We start from the raw sequence: 8,680 nt of genomic DNA on the forward strand, positions 1-8,680 counted from the left end.
CCCTCGGTTAGGAGCTCAGCATTCACCTGTTTTGCGGTCACTGATGTCCACTGCACAGACGCTGTGAGACATAGGACCCTGTGCCACTGCACCAGACACTCCGTGAGCCCCCAACAGTGATGGTGGCTGCAATCCTGTTGGCAGGAACGGCAAATCTATATGTGGAATATGAATCTGAATCCTGGCACAATAAAGGGCTTCCTTTTCCAATGCAGCCTCCTCACCACCAAGTGGCCAGTTGGTGTCCTTGAGGGCTGGCGCTGAATCCTGAACCCAGTGTTGTTCTAGGCAGCTAGCGGGCCGGCTCGTGGGACAGTGACAGCAGATGAATCAGCCTCGGGAACCTGCCCAGTGACAGCATTCATCACGCCCGGCATCACCTCTGGTTCACTCATCCATTGTTCCCGTACAAGCCTGGCCCTGACGGACCCTGAGCGCGTCTGCTGTGGACCTGGTTCAGTGGTATCTCTCCCTGGTGGGATGCTCTGTCCATGGGTATAAATGAGATGTGAAGACATCCTCACTTTAGTCCTGGTTTCTTGTGTCCATCCTCATGCCTCCGACCCACACTCCCTGTCCTCCATCTTCCTATCTTTCTCTCTCCAGGCTCTTCATTAGCCAGCTGCCCACTCCCCATAACACAGGAGCCCACTATTGTCCTAACCTGGGGCCATTATATTTGTGTACATAAAATAGATAACCAGACTTCCTGACCTTTCCTGCCATGAAGTCTTTGCCTCATCACTGCCCTGAACACTCAGCCCTGCACAGAGCTATAGTTTAGCCAGCAAACATACCAAGCTCACATGCAGGAACCAGTCTTTCCCCACCATCACAGGTCATAGGAATCTCATGTACAGCCACATATGTGAGCCGAGGAAAAGGCTCTAATGCAAGATGCAGAAGTCATGGGACCCAGGCCACCTGACTGCAGCTTTCTGTGCCCTCCGGTCCTGCTTGTGCCTGACTTCAGAGGCATCCTGTCTGTGACAGGACAGCAGGCCCCTGGCCTCAGGACCTGGTGACTGTGACCATCATCAAGGCTAGCCCAGAGTGGCCAATTCCAGATGCATGGTTGTAATATCTCACGGTCAAGCTTTCCATCTCTACTGAGCAGTAAAACTCCATGAGCTGTGTTTCAAAAAGTGTGTAATTTTCTAGTGCAGATGGCATGGTCTTGCCCCGAATCCCAGGTATCTAAGCTGTGATTCTCTCTCTGGATTTCTCCAATCTCTACAGTGCACCTTTTCCCACCCATAGGACCTCCGATATTTTAGTCTTGCCTGACTCTGTGGCCCAAGCAGCAGATCATTGTACTGCAGCCTGGTCTGCTGTAAAGCCCTTTCCTGTTCTCAGTTTCACTCAAAGCTCACTGTCTTTCATGTTGCCTGGTGTGTGGGCTACTTAGTATTCCACAATGTAGGGTGCTGCCTCCAGAATCTCAGCAGGTATTGCTTTCTTCTTCGTGGTAGGAGACACAAGACACAATAAATTGCTATTTGCTTTAAAAGGAATATGCCACCATGCTCTAATCCTGGACCCCTAAAAATTTCACCAATCAAAAGGCCTCCTAAGTCTTAACAGGGCTCATCTCTACCTGGACTCTGGAATGCATATGTCTTAACAAGGACTCCAACTGCACACCCATTCTGATCAGCAGGATGTCATCAATATAGGAGATTTGTGGGATGTCCAATGTCCCAAGGCTCTTTGGCCAATATACCAATATCTGATCCAAGTTAATATGGATGATTTCTGATTGCCTTTTGGGGCAGAGATGGAAAAGAACCCATTGGCCAGTCAACACCTGCTCATAATGTGCCTAAAGATGTGTCGGGCTGCTGCAGCAAAGGGCAGCACTCTAAGATCTACTCTTTGGCTGAGTTTTCTATAGTTCATTGTCACCCTTCAGGACCTGTCTGTTTCTACAAAGGCTAGATTGATGAAGTAAATGGACATTACAAAGGAGACCACCACTCCTGTGTCCTTGGGTTCTTTAAAGCCAGTTCTTTAATGTCTGCCACCTTCAGTAGGATGGGATATTGGCTGTGATTTACTCTGTTGGCCTGGAGTAGGAATCATGGCAGACTCAGAGGCTTTTACTGGGCCTTCTCTGCTGTAGTATTTCACTTCTTGTGCTGTCTACCAAGTATGTCATTTCCAATTACATATGTAGGGTCCAGGGAAAGGGTCACTAGTTGAGTCTGTAGACTCACTGGACCCTCCGTGAGGCAGATCTGAGACAACTCCGTTCATCACCCAGGCTCCACATGCCTCCCCTCCATCCCAAGGGCCATGGAAGCTCTTCCAGTTTCCAGGCACCAGGGTATACTCAGTCTCATGCCCTGGATCCTTGAAATGTTTGAGTATTCTCTTCTCCTTGGAGTAAATGGGTGCCCTCCCCGTGGGGAAAGACCGATGGATTCAGCACTGTGTGCGGTCCCCAGGGTGCGGGAGTCCCTTCTGCTGCAAACCCGGCCTCTGCTTTAGGCAATGAATTCCAGACCTGAAACCTGAACCAAATCTGAAATCTGAATAAGGAACTGTGATATTTTCTTGGCTTAACTGCTATCAGCCTTCTAATCATCCAGGAGGCCTAGTGGGAGTTTCTTGTACAGATTACACATTACTCTTGTTGGCTGCCCATACATTTTGCCTTTAGGGGTGCTGTGTTCTATTAACATCTTCATAACGCTCTGCAAGTTTGAGTGCCCTTGGGTCCTAGTAGAACTTTGTTGCTATTTATGGTCATTGTACCCACCTGGCCTCTGACCTTTAAGCACTGCCACCTAGCCACTGTTGTGCAAGGTGTCACTGTCACCACTGCTTAGTGAGTCCGTGTCCACAGTGGTGTCTCCTAACCCAGCACTGACCTACAGAGCAGAGCATCACTGGACACCTCAGGGCTCCTCCCAACGGCTAACTCCTTATTCTTCCTCCAGAACCTTCCATGGAGTGCAGTCATCTACACTCACATATCCACCTCTCAGAGTCTTTCAGTTCCTTCTTTTGCCATCTGCCATGCAGGTCCGGCCTTCCAACCTGATGGTGTCCCTCTATCTCCAAAGCAAGGGCCTTTCCTAACTCATTTAGCTATTTTGCTTGTTCATTAAACATTTACTTAGTTCTTAGTACACACCAGGCACTGTTCAAAAAATTCAAGTTCAAAAAAAAAGAATAGGATCCAACCTCTAGTGTCAAAAGACTCACTATCTAGCTGAAGGTGTATGCTTAATGTAGATGAAACGGTGGGAAATAAGAGGGGGTTGCATAAGCCATGCTTCGCTCTTCTGCGTGTGCCTCTGCACGTAGCACCCAGGAAGATGAATACACAGGTGTGAGATCTAATGAAAGAATGCAGAACTTACCCGCCTTCCTGAGACAACAACAGCGTGTGCACATTGCGTCTCTATCTGTGGGTATGGCTCACTCTATCCTCTGCCTAACAGCTGGCTTTCCTCTGGGGACCCCTCGGGTTTCACATGTTTCCACGTGAGAATCAGAGGTGGTGGCCTCTCTCCCTCTGTCATGGCACCAAAAGGGTGACAGATTGAGCTTCAGGTGTGAGTCTCCAGAATCTTTGCAAAGGCCATTCCCTTTTCCTGGGTCATTCTAGGGTAATAATTGTCTTTTCTTCTTTAAGTTCCTAATAATTTCTGTTCACAACATCACTACCAAGCTCTGAGAGTCAGAGCAACTGAAAACACTCACAAAGCATGGCCAGTGAGGAGTCAGAAATCATTGGAAGCTGTAATCAGGGCTGCTGCAGTGCCCACGCACAGAGCCCCGCACAGAGCTCAGCAGTGGGGCTGGTGGAGTCACCTCCAGAAGGGAGAGGATTCATCCCATCACAGGAAAGCCAGGCGCCGCCCTCCAGGCACCTGGCTTCTCCTCGTTAATTTACCTGTGACATGTTGCCACACTTAATTGCGTTTGACAATTAGTAACATTTCAACACCTCTGTTAATGGAACAATTAAGGGACTGCTTGTCTTGGTTGCAAGAAAATATATGAGCTGATTTTTCAGAGGAAAAGAAAAAAGACCAAACATAACCCCCAGTGGTAATTCAGTTGTAGACAGCTTGGAGGTAAGACTTTTCCTTTTTGCATTCTGCAGGAATTACGCGCAAGCATGCCTTTTCGTGTTTGTTTGTTGCTTAGTTTCCCTGAATGAGCATTTTTCTACCAGACAGCTCTGGGCTGTCAGTGCACAGCCGCGTGGTATTAATTACCAGGAAGAATGGATGCTAAGCAATTGCTGTTACTCATTTCTCACTCGCCTTGTCGCATTGATTGCTTGGGAAAGCAGATGCCCTGAAGCCAGTTCCTCTCACAATCAATGTGAGCCCTGGGGAAAACTGCGGAAGGAATCTCTCAGCCTCTGTCCTAGCTTCCAGTTTCCTCCAAGTTACAGTCACATAGGGAAATGTGGACCCTGTGTACCCTTGGGGCTCCTTCAAAGAACTTAAATAATTGCTAACTTTATTATCCTCTCCTTCCCTTATTAGCAACAGAGAAAATGTACATAGTTCTGTTACTGCAATACTTACCTTACAGCAACAGTTTACAAGTCTCTGGACTCAAAATAATTCAATATTGCCATTGTAGATAAGACTGCAAGGGGTGTGTGCTTGAAGTCGTATCTATCAAGAACTGTGAGGAGCACAGGATCAAACACGTCATTTGCAAAGGGTTGATGTGTTTCATTTTCCAAAATAATTTTTCAGCAGAGCAGATAACATGCATCGCTGAAAAGGGCTGTGTTTGGAAAAAAAAAATGTCCCAAGAATGTGGCTGGGCCTCTGCTGGAAGCCTGTCCTTGCCCGGTGCCCACCGACCTGGGAGATTCCGTGACCCTCATGCTCTACTCAGACCGCCTTTGCTACCACTGCTGTCCTGGGCCAGGTTCATTGGAGACCTCGGCACTCAAAGTGCTCTTCCCTCGCCCATCCCCCTGGCTTCCCTGTCCTTCTCCTGCCTGTGACGCCCTCTGCCTCTCTTGTTGCACCAAGACTGCAAATTCTTCAGAGGCCAGCGACCCTGGATTGTTCTTCTTCAGTAACCCATATACTCTGTACAACATGGGCTTATTGGTATTAACAATAATAATTATGACTATTGGATAGCCTTACTAATGCTGTCAAGTTAAATTGTACTGAATTTTCTAAATTCAGCCTGACTTTAGAAATTGTACTGGTTTGACTGATAATTGCCTTTCTCACACCTGCCGCCCAAGTGTCCCCATGGCGGAGAGGCTTCGAGGGCAGCAAGAGCACGTTTGCTTCTCCAGCTTTGGGTTTAGCACCCTAAAGGGCTGAGGCTGGTGCACCATCCCCTCCAGAGTGGCTGCCATTTGCAGCCGAGCTCTGTCACAGTGTCCCCCAAGGGAGAGATGCAATCAGCAGAGCAATAATGACTTTCTGTGAGCTGGGACAAATAACCTCATCTCCCAGGTCACTAGGGAAACCATCTTCTGAAATGCACCAGAGATTTATCACAGTCCTCTCTCTTCCTTCCACACTGATGCATTTCCCTCTTCCTGTTCCTTCTTCCTTTGGCGGGGGCTTATGTCCAAGGGGTCCTGGTCAGAGAATCTGAGGGTCTAAGCAGAATCCTGCTGGTGCTGGAGGGAAGGGGATTGCTGCCCATCAGAGGTAGGCTAGTTCCCTCGTGCACTGAACAGGCTGAGCACCTCCACATGTCCAACACGCGCACACACACGGACACACAACTACACATGTGCTGACTGCACACAATCCCACCATGCTTGCTAATTATATTACCCTTGCTGGTTATTACTAAGGTCTTGCTTTCAGGACAGAGAAACCCAACCACATAATGATCAAGGAGACGAATGGAGCACATCACTGCAGCAACTGCACAATGATAATGAGTTACATAAATCAAAAGTTCAGTAATTTACCTATCAGATCAAGCAGTGCATAGGGATTTTCAGTTACTGTGATTGTTTTGTGATAGAGTTTTTTAAAATAAGTCTAGTACATAGATGTTCTGATGCTGGAGAGTCGCTCCTCAAAGAGAGGCAGCAGGAAGCTATGAGAGAACTCCGAACAGCATGTCAGGAGACCCTGGAACTCATTTCAGCCCTGCCACCTTGAGGAAGAAAGCCAGCTCCCGCATCCAGGCTTCAGGCTCTACCATAAAATATAAAGGTCTGTGTCTTTATGGACCCCTTTCTCTCTGAGGTTCTATGCACCTTAGAGAAAATGAGACAGGGCTCCTCCTGTTGTCACTTTGCAGAGAGAACTGACTTGGGGGCTTAATGAGAACCAGTGGCCGTCTGTCTCCAAGTCCTCCTGCCCTTCACCAAGTGGAGAGACATTCAGTTCCTCACTCTGCTCACCCACTTCCTCCCCAGACCCTCAGCATAGGCTCAGGGATGGCATAATCCCTTCCTCTTTTCATGCTCAGTTAAGTGGTTTGTCTGTGCCTGTGACCAACTGGTGCTGTGCAAGATAATTACCCTGAAGTTATAAACTGATTACATTGCATTGCAAAACTCATTTGCACGGTTGGTGATCTGCAGGTTACTACTTCAGAACTTGAAGCAAGATGAACTCAGGCGTTCCTAACTCATTTGATTACAGCTCCTCAATTGAATAAACCTCGGAAGGGGGATTCCCTCCAGTCACACAGTCAAGTCCCCTGACTCAGGCAGCGGAAGCCCTGTGAGATTGTCACGTACAAAGGGGAGCCTGGCATAGGGTCCTTTGAAGGGCAGCCAGTAGGAGTGCGTGTGTGTGTGTGTGTGTGTGTGCGCTCGCGCGCCTGTGGGTAGATATGTATGTGTGCATTCACGTGTATCTCATGTACGCCTGTGAGTATCTGTGTGTATATAGAATGCAGCCTTCCTGTCTCCCGGGTTAAGACCCTAAACAAGTGACAGTTACGTTTAGGGTGAGGAAGGTGAAGATGCCTAAACCACGCCCCTCTCCACAGCCGCCAGCATCTGCTTCCCTCTCCAGATAAGGGTCCCTTTGCTTCAACCATGGGCAGGAAGTAATAATCTGCATAGAAGGAGACTCGCCAAGCTTGAAGCAAGTCGGTGCGGCTCCCTTAGAAACAAACAGACAAACAAACAAATGGGAGCTTGGAAGGAGAAGATGGTTTATGAATAAAACAATGTTTTATTAAGTTGCTATTAAATTTCAATTGAACAGTGCTTGGGATCCGTAGGCACAGACATATTCCTGAAACTAATTGGTTTTCCAGATCTGCCTTGCTTCCTAATTGGACTAATTACTGCACTGTAGGATCATGTTCGCAGTGCTACAGAAAGCAAGAAACCTTGATTTACAGCGAGAGGAGCAGCAATTAGAGAGAATTAATTCATAAAGCAACATCTAAATAAATCATATTAGGAGAAGACAGCGATGTAATTATTGTGACTGGTAGGTCCCTGGTGGGGGAACATCAAACTTAAACCTCAAACCAAGCTGCTGAATTCTCCCTGGATCCGTGTTACATCTCCTATTTCATCAAGCATGTACTACCTACCCTTTAAGACCTAATTGAGGCACCGTGTCAAAAACAATATGGACCAACACTTCTCTCCGACAATGGAGGAAAAACCATCAAATTCTCACCACCTCGTATTTGTCCTTTGTCAGAATTAAATATGAGCTCAGCACAACATGGGTAATGTGTTCTGGCTGCAGCTTCAGGAAGGGAGCCTTTGCAAACTAAAGTGTCATCGTGAATCTTCTCCTGACGTCCACCGGTATTTGGGGTTGTAGCAAAGAGCGCTTATTAATAAGAATAGTGTGGTAAACTCCAGTGTTTCAATAATTCATCTTCCCTTGTACCATATAACAGGCTACGGTGCTGGTGGCTGTCAGGTCCTGAAGGCCCTGTAGTATTCACTGCAATTCTTCCTCATTGACAGTGGAGAGCCTCTATATTTCAAATATGTGTGTTCTCTGTTTTTCTCTCTTTTGTTTTCCCTTTTTCTTTTTTTTTCCGGTGCATCCTATGGTTCAGATTATACCTGGGAAGAACCTGTTAGGAATAGCCTCAGAGAAAATCCTCGGAGCCTCAGTTTCCCCTTCTGCTCTGGTCTAATGCTTGTGTCCCCCAGAATTCTTACACTGAAACCACCCCCAAGGCAATGGTACTAGAAGACCACACCTCTGGAGGCAATGAGACCATGAAGGCAGGGCCCTCGGGGTTGAAATCAGTGTCTTCACGGCAGATGCCCCGGACAGCCAGGCAGCGATGGCCCCCAAGTGAGGACACAGTGGGAAGGTGCCATTCACAAGTCAGAAGAGGGACCCTCACCCGACACCAACTCAGCCTTGCACCCTGGCCTCGGGCTTCCACACTCCACACCGTGAGAAGAAATTTCTGGTGTGTATAAGCCCCCAGGCTGTGGCTGTTGCTATAGCATCCCCACCAGGTTACTATGCCAACTAGAAAACTCAGGACGAGGGCCTGTGTCACACTAATGTAGTGGTGGGGACCTATGGCCCGTGGCCAGGTGGGCACACAGAGCCCTCTCTGTCAGCACGCAAGCCTAATCGCCCGAGCAGCTGAGCATCGCATATTCAGGCTTCTTTCCAGTGTTGCCACTTTGCGATAAACGAGTGGGTTAGGGGTTGCAATTTGGGCACTTGTTCTCTAAAAGGTTCGCCATCTCCGCTCTAATGGGCTTTTCTGTCTT

The sequence above is a fragment of the Heterocephalus glaber genome, unplaced genomic scaffold (genome assembly GCF_053883595.1).
Source record: "Heterocephalus glaber isolate CG9 unplaced genomic scaffold, H.glaber_assembly_v1.0 deba00001600, whole genome shotgun sequence".
In the NCBI taxonomy this organism is placed as follows: Eukaryota; Metazoa; Chordata; class Mammalia; order Rodentia; family Bathyergidae; genus Heterocephalus; species Heterocephalus glaber.